At 35.7% G+C, this 14,548-nt stretch overlaps 1 protein-coding gene and 1 pseudogene across 1 annotated transcript in view; one reads left to right on the top strand and one right to left on the bottom strand.

Annotated features, from left to right (window-relative positions):
- Positions 1-14,548, top strand: part of RSRC1 (arginine and serine rich coiled-coil 1) — a 414,930-nt gene that overhangs the window by 375,764 nt on the left and 24,618 nt on the right. The gene's annotated exons all lie outside the window — the stretch shown is intronic.
- LOC128315357 (protein LLP homolog) lies at positions 10,060-10,451 on the bottom strand (annotated as a pseudogene).

Here is a 14,548-nt window from a genome sequence, read left to right as displayed (position 1 = left end):
TGGAAACAAAAATACTATGGCTTGTTTTCAATTGAAAATCTATTTCTTTTCTACCTTAAAAATTTTTAGTAAATATGACCAAAACGAACTGATTATTTTTAGTGTAATTCTTTAAATTATCCTGTGTATTTAAAATGAAGCAAATGAGGCACCTCATGTGGAAAATAATAGCAATGTTTTATATGTATATTTATAGATATAGTCATTCCATGTAGTTGTATGTAATATTTTTATTAGAAGCAAATTATGAATGAATTAACAAATAAAGTATAGCTGTCATTTGTATCTGTTTAATTTAGATAAGGTAAACATTAGACTCCATAATATGTAGGTTTACTTACGGTATGGGACAAGGTTAAGATCACATGGAATAGATCTGTAAGTGAACAGAGAGAAATTTCTGCCGGAAGCCCAGGAGCTGGAGACTTACTCCGATCTTAATCTGCTGACCTGCTGAGTGATCTTGATTAGTGTTCATATTATACATGTACAGCTAAGATGGAGAAGATTGTGTAGCTATTAAATGCATTACTTTTATAACTTAATGGGACAAAGATTAACAGCAGCATTGAGCACTAATTTAATAAAACAGATTCACTAACTGTAATTTTAACAGTTGAAGACAAACCTCTCTAATAACTTGGGAGGGGGAGTGGAGACATCATTTATTATTATGATACTTAAGTGAGGTCAGTACATTAAATTATATAAAACTTTTGCTTTTCAAATATTATCTTTTCTTCCCTGTTTTAAGGTCAACTGAAACTGGTCATTTTATCATGGTTTTCCTGGTTAATGTGATTTATATAATAGATATCTCATTTCCCGTTGTCTACTAGGAAATAGGCCAGAAGCAAGAACTCTAGAGGAAGTAAAATAATAGCTATAGCAGCACTTTTCACTGAAAACATCTTTGCCCATGGAAGACTTTTTTAAAAATCTGACAGATACAGAAAACGGGAAGCATTCCTAATGTAGGTCCCTATAGTAAGTAGATATATAGTGTATAGATGCTTAGTACCCTATTTGTGGAAAGATGCAAACTTAAACTGGCTTTCAGAGTCAGATAATCCAGTCAACTTCAAAATTATTCAGGATTTTGGGAGTACTCAGCTTTTTGTTTTTTCGATTTGTTTTTAGTGTGATTGTTTATTTCCTGAGTGGGTATAAGCTCTTTAGATCCCAAATGAAGAATGTTAAGAGTATCTATGTAATTGACCTTGTTAAAATTGTATTGTTTTTAACTGATTGTCAATTCCTAAAAGTGGGCTTTAACTTAAAATTTTAGATAGAGTTGATCAACCATCTGAAGTGTATAGCAACATAATATTGTTGAAGAAATACTGTCATCTTGAATTATCAAATTATGTGCAGAAATAATGAAAATGATGGTAATTCAGTGTAATATTCATGTAGGATCACAGAACATATCAACAGTGAAAACCTTTAGTACTTTTACTACTTTTGACACCTGGCAGTAGGGGTTTGCCTTCTGTATAGAATATGAAAATAAGGGTACTGTTTTGATATATTGAAGGGAATTTTTCTTATCTCAGTAGCATTTGTTTATAAAGTTTTTTTTTTCTACTAACTTGTATTATTTAATACAAGCCTTCCTAACAATGTTAAGTAATAAGACAGTTTTAAAGTCATAATGTATTTTCAATCAAATAGTACTCCCATACTATTGGGATAGTTGGATAGCTTTGAACAAATCTGCCAAAGCTACTGATAGGCTATTTTCATTACAGAATGCTCTCCAGATAGCTGCAGATGGTATAGAAAATTGATCCAAATGTGTTCTGCTCCAGGACAACTCCAGAAGTAGGCTGGGCGTGGGGAGGTTCTCTTGTTATTTTCCCTTTCTTTTTTTCTTTTTTTTCCTATAAATAAATTACCAATAAGTTCTGGGTAAATGACTTCTGTTCTCAGATACCCTTCAAGTTAACATTTCCTTTCTCTTCTAAGTGCCATTTTGTTTTCTGTCTTTTCCATTAGAAATAAGTAAAGTCATAAAATGATAGAGCTGTGACGAATCTTAAAGATCCTATCTAGTTCAGCTGTCTCATTGTGTCTTACTTTATAACTAAGAATTCATTTTCCCCCATCTCCTCCACTCCCCACCTCAAACAGCACCCCAACTACCCACAGCTCACCAGAAAAGTGCAGTGGTGAAGAGGAAAAAGCCAAACCAAGAAGAGGAAAGTGTTTCTAAGACTTTGAGTCAGAGAAAGAAGTTCTAAATGTCACCCAGCTTGAAAAAGTGGCCATTTCTATCAGGAAAACTTGCTCTGGAAAGACAGTCTTTACTACAGCAATAGGCAGAAAGAGGCAGTCTAGTATTTTGTGTTCATTAACCCTCCTCATTGGTTCCTGACCTGACTCTGGGGTTTTACAAAAGCATATACCTTCATTTATCTTCTTCGTCAAAGTCATGGAATTCTGGGAAGCAGATTGCAGTAGAGTAAGACTTGTTAAATCCCGAATAACAAATGCTACAAGAAGCCCTAATCGTCACCTACTGAGTGGAAGCAGTAGGTCACTGTTCACAACTAAGCAGTTGCTGAGTGAGAACCTTGCCTTGGAGGTGGCAATAAACTTTTATTCTCTCAACTCAGGAGTAGAGGCTTTTGAAGCAATTTTAGTCGGGTCCCATATTCATGTTTTGAGGTTTGGACTTCTTTGTTTTCTGTTGAGGGGGGAAAGTGGAAAGAGGAATTTGAGCGGAGAATAAGAAATGTTTTTTGGCCTATACTTTCCTTTTGGAGTTGCTTCAAAAACAACTTGTTCTTTTTTAAAAAGATGCTCCATCGATGAGCCAAACTAGAGAAAATAGATTTTTTGATCTATCCAAATAAGTTATATTAGGAATGATTTAAGAGTAGAATGAGAATTGGGGACGCCTGGGTGGCTGTCGGTTAAGCATCTGACTTCAGCTCAGGTCACGATCTCGCAGTCCACAGTCCGTGAGTTCGAGCCCCACATCAGGTTCTGTGCTGACAGCTCAGAGCCTGGAGCCTGCTTCAGATTCTGTGATTCCCTCTCTCTGCCCCTCCCCTACTCACACTCTGTCTCTCAAAAATGAATAAACATTAAAAAAAAATTTTTTTTAAAGAGTAGAATGAGAATTACACCTGAGGTTGTAAAAAAGGGGGGGGGCGGGAAGGTTAAAAGGTTTAGCAGTGGAATTCTCAAAATTTTTGTATCACTTCAATATTATGATATTCTCACTTTTATCTTGAATACAGTTAGGGAGAAATTGAAATATTATGTATTCTCAGGGCTTACTTAGCAAACAGAGGAGCAGGATGGCCCAATCAGGGCAAAGAAACCTGTAATGTCCTGAGCATCTTGCCCTGTTGGTGCTGTCTCATTTAGTTTAATGCTCACAAGAATCTGCTAAGGTAGGTAACATTTTGCAAGTAAGGAAACTGAGTCTTGGAAAGGATGAGCAATTTTTTGTAGTCACATTATTAATATGAACAGAACCAGGATTCAGACTCAGTTTGTACATCCCAAACCCTTGATTTTTTTTGTATGTTGCCTCCGTACCCATAAAAAAGAATAAACTTGTCTCTAAACAACAGTTCACGAAGTAGATATGTCTGTTGTCACAAAGACTACAAGTCATTAAATCCACAGATATTGGTGAACGATTATTAAATATATAGTACCTTATTAGGTACGAACAAGTGCTTCTAAGATGTTTTCCCTTCAAAAAGCTTCTGTTTTTGAAATTTAATTCATTGGATGCCTTTAAAGGTATATATGTAATCTTAACTTATCACATTATGTACACTTTCTTCTTACAAAGAAGTATCTCCACTGTGAATTATTCATGCAACGTTTGGTCCCTGATTATGCACACACTGCCCTCAAGTCGCTTAGGAAGCTCAGGTAATGGAAATGTGTTTTAATGACAGCTTAAATCGGGGGGTCACTACACTACAGCCAACCTGCCAAATCCAGCCCACCACCTGGTTTTGTAAATAAAGTACTATTGGAACAAAAACCACACTCACTGTTTGCATATTGTCTGCGGCTGCTTTTGTGCTATAACAGCAGAAACTATTAGTTAGGACAGAGACAGTATGGTCTGCAGTGTCTAACATAATTACTGTCTGGCCCTTTATGGGAAAAGTTTGCTGATCCCTGGCTTAAATCAATATCATAAGAAAGTAATTCTAATATCAAAATATAATTTCAAATATAATACAAAATATAATTATACACCTATATGTTATATATAGTATATATATATGTATCTCCATACACATATGTATGTTATAGAGACACAGTATACAAAAAAGAAAAATTATCTAGAAATTATCTGTTCTTTTGTGGTATCTGTGCCCTATAGTCCTTCACCTACTGCTTGGCCCTGGTTATTAAATATTAGTATTACATTCCTAGTAATATATATCTAAGAGGTACAATTGAGACTTTAAATTTGTTTTATGAATACTTATTCTTCCTATGAATAAGAACATAAGTTTGATTTTATGTATTTGCCACATTTTTGCATACTTGAGAATTCAGGTCTCTATTTGAATTGGATAGTCCTGTAGTCCTCAAACTCTAGTATGCCTCAAAATCACCTGGAAATTGATAGCACCATTCCCAGAGTGTCTGATTCAGTAGGTCTAAGATGGGGATTCTTAATTGAATTTCTAACAGATTTCCAGCTGATGGTGATGCTTTGGTCTGGGAACCGCACTTTGAGAACCACTGGAATAGACCTTGAAGATGGTAAAAGGGTAGCAAGAATCCCTGAAAGTATTCACTGAGATAGCCTGAGTCTTCTGAAAAATACCATACTTTCCCAAGAGAGGGTCTGTGGCATTAAAAGGATTTGTTAAGAAGGGATGAAAAAGCAAAGTACAAAATAGAATATGTACTGTAGAAATTAGTTTTGGTATAGTCAACAAATGTAAGGTAACATGCAGTAAAAAAAAAAAAAGTGTTAAGAATGGAAGGACTGCTTTATATTATTTTTTGATTGAAAGACCTACATGCACATACTGGCCTTTCTGCTTACTATTTGAGTGACCTTGGCCATATCACTTAATCACACTGAACTTCAGTTCTTTGTGTGCACATGAAAAAAACAATGCCTATCTCACTGGAATTTTGCAAGGACTGACTATGTGAGAGCACTTCATAAAGTTTATGCAAGTGTGAGCTGGAGGGTACATAACTTCAAAATCTTGATCATGGAAGAAAATAAAGAGCATATCTATTAGGAAATGATCCATCATTAGAATAAGAAAAACCTTTAAAGTTTGTTAGAGGAAGACAGTGATCAACACTGACTTCACTGAGTTATTACGTTTATTAGATTCATTTGTTATGTATTTCATTTAAATTCTGAGGTTTGGCCTTCAAATTTCCATTAATTTGAGCTGTTTAGACTTTTGAGGTTTTCATTTGTCAAAATTGTTAGCTCATGGGTATTACTAACACAAATATTGATGTGTAGCTTTGGCCTGTTAGCTATCAATGGAAATCAGAAAATCAATAAACTTAATAGCTGTTCATTACATAGTTGATGCAGTTGCAGGACTATGTTGAGTACTGTCAGTGAGTAATCAATTCAGTCAAAATCTATTACCAGATCACTGCCAGAAATTTTTTATAATATACTGTTTTATTTATGACTTTATATAGCTACAGCAGCACTTTTTTATGAAGCAGTCTTTTGTCTTACAAGATTCACATTGCTTATAATCCGTGGTCTTTTCAACCAGTTGGAAGCACCTACCATCTAGGAGTTATCATTCCTAGATTAGCCCTCTGTTGGTAGAAGTAGTGCTGTAGCTCTCAGGTCAGCTTCTATCCTAGGATTAATTCCATCTAGTCCATTAACTCAGTGAGCTTGTACTTAATGAATTCCTCCTGTGTGCTAATTACTATGGGAGTACGTATCTCTGGGCTTTTTTGTAGTATATCAGCTAGCAGGGGAGGAATGTTTAAACGTATACTATGAGGAGGATAAAATAAATGCCATGCTGGGGTTCAAGAAACAATTAACTCTAATCAATAGGGATTTGGGAAGTCTTCATAGGGTGTGGCATTTGAGTGGAATTTTGCAGAAGTATAATTCACTTTGTGAAGACTAGATGATAGACATTCCAGCATGAGGAAAGAACTTGAAAAGTATTGTGTGCTATAGAAGTTCATAGAAGGGTCAGCATCAGACTTACAGGTCAAGGGAAGATTTCTGGAGAAGGTAAATTCTAAGAGGTTAAGGTTTACATGTTAAGGAACAAAAAAGAGTTCTCTAGATGAAAGTGGGAAAGGATAGGATTGTTCTAGGTAGAGAGCACCGCATTTGTGAAACCTTGAGAAAAGAACTGGGCTCCTCAAGTAATTGAGAACTCAGTGAAGTTTAGTATGGCTGAAATCAAGTGACTGATGTAAGAAAGAGGCTTTATCATGCAGATTTACAAACCCTTCCTTAACAAAGAAAAGCCCTCCAGAAATTTGTTAGGGCTAGAGATTTACGTACAGAGCAGATTTTTACAGGTAATACTAAGAATGGCTGTTCTAAATAAAGCATGTTGCTGTAGTAGCAGACCTTGAAAGTCCACAAAAGAGTAATGTTGCTTGATAAGACTAATGGCTTTTCTTGCATATGAAATAAAATGTGACAGTTCTTGCTTTGTAGCAGGATTAGGATTGTTCTCTATTCAGAAAGAAGGGGGAGCAGGGTAAGGATTTCAAGAATGCTAGTTTCCAAATTTTAAGCAAAACCTTTTTATAAGAATTCTTTTAATCAATTTTTAATGAGTCATTAGGATTTTTGTGTTGGTTTGTTTCTTGTTTTTTATTTTGTTTTCTTCGGTTTCTTCTTTTTTAAATATTCTTTGCTTCAAATAAAGTTTGCTGTTTGTTTGTCTGAGAGCTGTAGCCAACCTCAAGGCTATAACTAGGCTATCCCCATCTTCAACAAAGGAGAGTGCCAAAATAGGGATGAGAAGAGAGAAAGCAGGAGGGGGGTGGGGAGTGTTGGGTCCCCTGACACTACTGTCCCATGGGGACTCTCTGATACCCTGTCACAGAGCATAAGATCTTCCGTATCTCTCCCCATCTGATTTGTTTTTCTTGTCTTTCTCATCCTTTTCTTTTTGTTTCTCCTTCCTGTTTTTTCATGCCTTTTGTGTGAGTCTCTTTATGTCACGTTTGTTTCCACTCTGTCTTTGTATCTATTTCTCCCCTAACTCCCATTTTTCTTCCTCAACTGGCCACAATATATATATCTGAGGTCTGTTATGTTTGTTATAGTTAAATGTCATGTTGTTTCCCTCTTCTTTTAAAATACATATAAGTGGAATATTTTACATTTCTCTCCAGATATATTCACTTTTCCGTATCTGTAAACATATGGTTTGCTCACTTATAATGTTTATCTTTTTTTTCCCCCACTATGGGTCAGTGACATTTAACTGAAAAAAGATCAATCTTTCCTCATTGACTGTACACCACAGGCTAGGAAGAATCTGGTAGGGGTCATCTTTAATTGCTGTCAGTGCCTGCGGATGCTTTTAGCAAAGGTTGGGTTAGACTCTTTTCCTAGAGTCCGTGTAGCGTAGAAGATATTATTACTAAAAGGATCTAGGAAGGCTTCTTGGAGTAAGTAACTATGGTGACGCCATTCTACCTGATTTTTAACTCTAACTTTTTCTAGGCACAAGCATCATGTGTGAGGTAACATTCACCTCATGTTCATTTGGTCACCCTGTTCTCACCTGTACACCATACTGACTTAGTTTTCATAATAGGTTAAGAAGACTATATTTCAGGGGCGCCTGGGTGGCTCAGTCAGTTGAGCGTCAGACTTTGGCTCAGGTCATGAACTCATGGTCTGTGAGTTCGAGCCCCACATCAGGCTGTGTTCTGACAGCTCAGACCCTGGAACCTGCTTCGGATTCTGTGTCTCCCTCTCTCTCTCTCTCTATTCCTCCCCTGCTCACACTCTGTCTCTCACTGTCTGTCTCTCTCTCTCAAAAATAAATAAAGATTTTAAATAAAAAAGAAAGGTATAAAAATAGCAGTAATACAGACACCTGCACACATCTCCCAACTTGCGATATGGAACAGTGAAACCCTTTCTTGCAGTGTTCTCCAGTCTTATCTAAGATATCCTGAATTTTGTGCCTGTTATTCTGGTGCCGCTCTGTGTGTTTCACTGTATTTGTGTATACCCCCAATAATATAACACTTACGTTTCGATACTTTTTAACCTTTTATAAATGAAAAAATAGTGTGTGATTTTTTTTTTTTATCACTGGCTTTCTTTTTCTGTTCAACATTATGGTATACTTCTATCATAATCCTTATAGATGTAGTTAATTCATTTTAACTGTTAGGAACTATTCTGTTTTCTGAATATACCCAAATTTATTCATTCTCCTATTGACAGACATTTGGATTGTTTCAGATTTTTTGCAGTCAGAAACATTGCTGAAATATACATAGTTTCTCTCTTCCGGTGCACATATACAAGAGTTTTTCTAGGGCCTATATGTCTAGTAGAATTGCTGAGATATAAGGGAGACACATCTTCAGTTCTACCAAATGGTCCCCAATTGTTTCCCAAGTGGTCGGTGCCAGTCTTTACTCACAAAAGTATTGTATGGCATTTCTGGTTGCTTTACATCCTTGCTATACTTGGCATTTCCACACTTCTTCACTTTTGCCAGTGTGTGGTGTTATTGCCACAATGTGCTGACTGTAAAATGGTATCTGATCTTGGTTTGAATGGGCATTTCCAAGATTATTAATGAAGTTGAGTTTCTTCTCACGTATGTATTGGTCATTGGTATTTCTTCATCTGTGACATGCCTATTCAAGTTTTTAATGTATTTTTCTACTGGTTTTAGCATTTTCAATTTTTTTTGTCATCTAATGTGTTATTATAGATACCTTCTCAGTAGGTCTTAACATTTTATGTATATGAATTTATCAATCCTTTTATGTCTTATACTTTTTTTGGTCCTGTTTTATAAATTCTTCCCTAATTCAAGGTCATAAGCATATTCTCCTACATTGTCTTCTAAAAATTTTGCCTTTCACAGAGCTTTAATCCACCAGGAATTGATTTTTGTATATGGTACACTGTAGGGTTCTAATTTTTTTTCGTTTGGAGAACTGTTTATTCCAACATCATTTATTGAAAACTGTCTCTTTTTATCGAACTGCAATGCCAGCGCTTTCATCAACCAGGCTTCTCAATATGTGTAGAATATTTCTGGCCTCTCTGTCCTGCTGTATGTCCTGCTTAGTCAACTTAATTATCCCTACACTAATAGTGTGTGTATTACTAGCCGTATAATAAGTCTTGATATCTGGTAAGATAAGTCACCCACCTCATTTTTCTCTATATGAACATTTTGGTTATGTTTAAGCTTTGCTTTTCCATATACATTTAAGAATGAATTTTTTGAGATTTACTAAATTGATAAGTGAATAGACTGATCAATTGTTATGCTGGGATTTTTACTGAAATTACGTTGAATCTATAGATTTGGTAAGAAATTGTATCTTTATGATATTGTATCTTATCTTTTTTTTCAAGATCTAGACAAAACATCTTTTATTCTGAATTAAACAAAATCAAAACTCCAAACAAGTGGTGCTTATAAGATCCACTGACATTATATTTTAAATTGTGTAAAAGTTTTCCTTAAACCTGAATTAGCTCGAATGTGTCAGTATAAGATCTTTTTTTTTTTTTTTATCTTTACTAAGACCAAGCAATTTCAACCAAATAACAGTTGATAGAGCTTTGATGTCTGAGAATCCCTGCACATTGGACACCATCCAATTAAAATATCAGTGTAACTTTCATTTATCAAAGAAAATATTTAAAAAAAAAAAGAAAAGAAAATATTTTATCAAGCTCCCAAAACAAATTTTAGGAGTTAAGTTGGGTTTGAATTGAAGAAAGAGGCCAAATTAATTCTGGAAACAAAGTTTTCATTTGGTGGAAGTTGAAATCCATGTATACATTCTAATCAAAGACCTGTCCCATATAGGATTTTTCGAGTTTTTAAGAGTCTAACAGGCCAAACCCTTCATTGCCTTTGCTGCCTTGTTTTGCATTTCCCCTTCCATTTTTCTCACTTTGCCTTCAGCCTTGTCCTTTTCCTTCGTCTCCGGTTCATCCGTATGGGGCACTACTGTCCATGCTGGTCTAGAAGACTCTTTTGGTTTCTGTTAATATCAGTCTCCCTTTTCATGTTATCTTTTTCATCTGGCACCATGCATTGAGTTTTGACAATATTTGGGTACCACCACAGTTGATATCTCTGGAACATCTGTCATTAAAATACCACTATCTATTTTAAGAATACTTTTAAGTCTGATGAGTTCCTTTGGGGCATTCTTTTTTTTCCCCTCTTTTCAGCACGCATCTTCCTTTTCCATTTACTCCATAGACTTTTAGCCATATTTTACCTGGAAAACGGGAAACTCAAAAACTCAGAGACCGCACACAGACCACGCTGTCCGGAAGCCTCCACACTTTGGCCTTCCAGGCAGTGCCTTCCACACACTCCCAGGAGCCCAGGGCAGGCGTGTGCTGTATCTTCTTATCTTACGCAGTTATGCAGTGTATAACTCTGCATGCTTACTTAGGTCTTCTAAACTTTCACGATATTCTCTCTAATGGACTAGCATATCACTTGTTGGATTTATGCTGAGGTACTTTATATTTTTATGCCACTAAAATGGTATCTTGTTTTAAATTATATTTTCTGCTCATGGCTGATGTACACAAATGCAGCTGACTCTTAAATATTGGTTTTGTATATAACAAATAAATTATCCATAGATACTTTTGGGTTTTCTCTACGTTTTATCTATTTATAGTCACCTTTATGTTTCTTCCTAATTGTTATGTCATCTGTTTCCTTTCTTGAATGTTATGGCACTGATTAGGACCACCAGTACCTAATAGAAATGATGATAGCTAGCTAGCATAATTACCCTGTTTGTGGGCATAAAGATTATTTTTTAACATTGTACCATTCAGTATGATATTTGCCTTACCATTTTCAATTTGGTTTAGTTTTGGGGAAGGAGGAGTACATCCCTTTTTCAGGTTAGAGATGTTTCCTTCCTTCCCTAAGTTTGTTTCTAATCTCAAATAAATGTTGAAGTTTGTTGAAGACTTTAGTTTTTTAGTTTAGTTTTTCTCCTTTAATCAGACAATTTTATGAATTACACTAACATATCTTCTAATGCTGAACCAAACCTGCGGTCCTAGAATTATTTCAACTTAATTATGATGTATTATCTTTTTTTACACTCCTGGCTTTCATTTGTTTGTATATGAGTTATATGTGGGTATGTATATGTTTGTGTACTGTGTGTGTGTGTGTGTTTACTTTTTTACCCTTTTTGCATCTGCATTCATGATTTATTTCTATGATTTTTCCCTTTTAGTACTGTTCTTGACTAGTTTTGAAAGTAGATTTGTGCTAGCCTAATAAAATGAGTTAGGAAGTCAGTTTGAGTTGGGAAGTTAGGAAGAGAATGAATGAGTTAGAAAGTAAGGAAATGAGTCAGGAACACAATTATCTTGTTCTTGAAAGTTTGGTAGAATTTTGCTGTACAAGTCTATGAACCTAGTGTTTATAGAAAAGTTTTTTGCAAATGATTGGATTTCCTTATGAGTTAGAGGACTGCTAGAACTGTTCGCTTCATGTTTGGTCTTTGTGGATTCCTTACCTCATATGATCTCAACAATATATGTAATTTGATTTTTTTTAATATTCTGTCCTGTATAATTTGTTGTGCTCAGCAGAAGTCTCATTTAAATAATCTGATCCTCCATTGTCTAGGAAATAGGAGTTTTTATTTAACCATCATCTTTTCCAATTGTGATTTACCACATTACTTTCTTGTAACTCCTTTTTTTTTCAAAATCACCAATACTTTCTAATTTGCCAAATCTAGTGGAATTTTTCTCATCATATTTAACCTTGCAGCAGCATTCGGCACAACTCACCATACTAGTCTTCTTCAAATTCCTTTTCACTTTATATGACATAATACTGATTTTCCTGCCAGTCCTGGCTAGCCCTTTCTCTTCTTCCTACCCAATCTGCAAGTATTGGCATTCACTGGAATTCACTTCTTTTCTCTCTATAACTTCTTAGGTGAATTTGTCACTTTCGACTGGAGTAAATGCTTTGTGTATGCTTATTACTTCCAAATTTATATCCCAGACTTTCTCTTCTGAACTCCAGACTTGGAGATGACTTTTTTTTAAACATACAAGCATGTCAAAGTCATTGTGTTTAAAACTTGACTCTCAGTTCCCACCTGATCAGGATAGTCATCATCTTGTGCCTAAATTCCCATAATAACCTCACAATTAACTCATTTCTCTAGTCTCTCTTGATGTGCTAGAGAGTGACTAGTGACTGCTTTTGACTGAGTGCTCTGGAAAGGCCTCCCTGAGCAGCTGGCATTTAAATTAAATCTGAACAAAAAGGGACTTGGTACAAAAAGAGCATTCTAGGGGGAAGGAACAGCTTCCATAAATATCCTAAGGGGGAAGCAAGTTTAGAATGCTTAAGAACCACAAAGAAGGCCATGTGCAGCTAGGGCAAGGGTTAGAATTTGATTGAAAAACTTAGTAGGAGCCAGATTATGTAGGGTTTTTAAGTAAACGTATGGAGTTTGAATTTTATTTTAAATGTGATAGGAAGCCAATGAAAAGTGATAGTTTCAATTTAGGGGATAAGAGAAAAATCAAGGTCTGGAGGTTGGTAAAGATGTCAAGACTAGACCTAAAGATTTGAAGGTCGTTAGCATGTAGATGGGTCATCTAGAGAAAAAATCAAGATAGAAAAAAGGAAGGGGTCCAATCTGAACATTGGGGCACCCTAACAGTTAGAGGGGTCAGTGTAGGAAAATGAAGAATTGTGCCCAACGAGGAGTATATGGTGTCATTAAAGCCAAATGAAGAAAGTTTCAGGATTGAGGAAGTGATCACTTTATTGAATAATGGGCAGGAGTAGAAATGGAAGTGTAATCCTGCTCCTACGAAGGAGCTTCAAGGACACGTCCTTTCATTTAGTATTTTCAAGGACAATGGAAAGTAGCTTTTAAGTACTACCTGGAAATTCTTGAGGGCAATAAACAAGTCTCTGACATTTTCCCAAATTAAAAAAAGGAGAAGAAAAAATCTTTAAGGAGCTTCCTTCCCTAATACAGGAATACCACATTCTATAGCAACAGTGGCCTGAGCTCAGCAGACCATTCAACAGGTACCTACTAGATTCCTTGTGAATGCTTAGTGTGATCCAAATACCGTATTTGTAGACCAAACATAACATTTGGTTCCTGGACTCATGCATGTTTGTCCCATTGCTGTTTTGTAGAAAAACTTAAGGATGATTGATAATCTTTTGGACCAGATGAGATTTTCTTAGAGCTTACACCTTTGCAGTATGTCTGACTGGATAGACATAAAGAATGTAGGAACATGTAAACTTGGCTTGTGTAGAGGGACCTTTCTTCAGTCATTATTTTTGAACAAAGACTTTTAGCAGTGAGTAATTGTTGTTTGAAGTAGTAACTGGCTTTATAGTATGTTTACTAAAGAAGAGTTTTAGAAAGAGGATAGCAGGGAGACACTGAAACTTCGCATACATATTCTGATTATTTTGGTCAAATGGCTTTCTGACGTGTTGAACAGTAATTGCTTCCAGGGATTTGTTTTACTGACTAATCACTGTCTCATTGTTTCTGGATTATTGACCTCCTACATCCATCTGGCTGCCAGGATCAAGCCCTGAGTCAGCCCGTAAAAACTCTTCTTGAAATGTTTTAAATTAATTGTGGATTTGTAATGGTTTCATTTTCAAGGTTCATTTTTAGCTCTAATATTGTTATTTAGTCTTAACACAGTATCAGTTTTGTGATTATTAAATGAGTTTCAGTAGGCCTGGAAGTGTTTATGCATATAAAGTTTATATTTTTACTCAATCTTAGTGTTCATGAGTTCGAATTTTATTCTTAAGCATTTTACTTAAAGTTTACTTATATCCAACATAAGAAATATGCCCTGGCTATTCCAGTTACAGATGCTACAGACTGGCAAATATGCCTTAAGAGGTTTATAAATTTCCTTACTTGTATGGACCCATTAGAGATTTTTCTTCCCATATCTTGAGATACTACACAATGATTGTCACTAACACTGCCATCTCCCCTCTCCCAAAGATCAGAGATCTTTGGAACACTCATCACACATTGGTTGTTGGTATGGATCCATAAGAATTAAAATGTATAAGGAATAAATAACTCAAAAATCATATTCCTGTGGTTAGAGATCGGTCCTAGAGCCCCTGTCCTTCCATGCTGGGCTGTAATTGGAAGATTTGCATGTGACGCTCAGAACTATTATAAATGTTCTGTCACCATCTCACTTTCTTGTCCTGCAACCTTTGCACCCATCTTCAGGACCTCCCGTCTTACCTTATTCCCAAGGTTTAGCTCCCAAACAATCATGATCTTCCCATCAATTCCTCAT

This window comes from Acinonyx jubatus, chromosome C2 (assembly GCF_027475565.1).
Source record: "Acinonyx jubatus isolate Ajub_Pintada_27869175 chromosome C2, VMU_Ajub_asm_v1.0, whole genome shotgun sequence".
Lineage (NCBI taxonomy): Eukaryota > Metazoa > Chordata > Mammalia > Carnivora > Felidae > Acinonyx > Acinonyx jubatus.
This window is presented reverse-complemented; position numbering and strand designations above follow the sequence as displayed.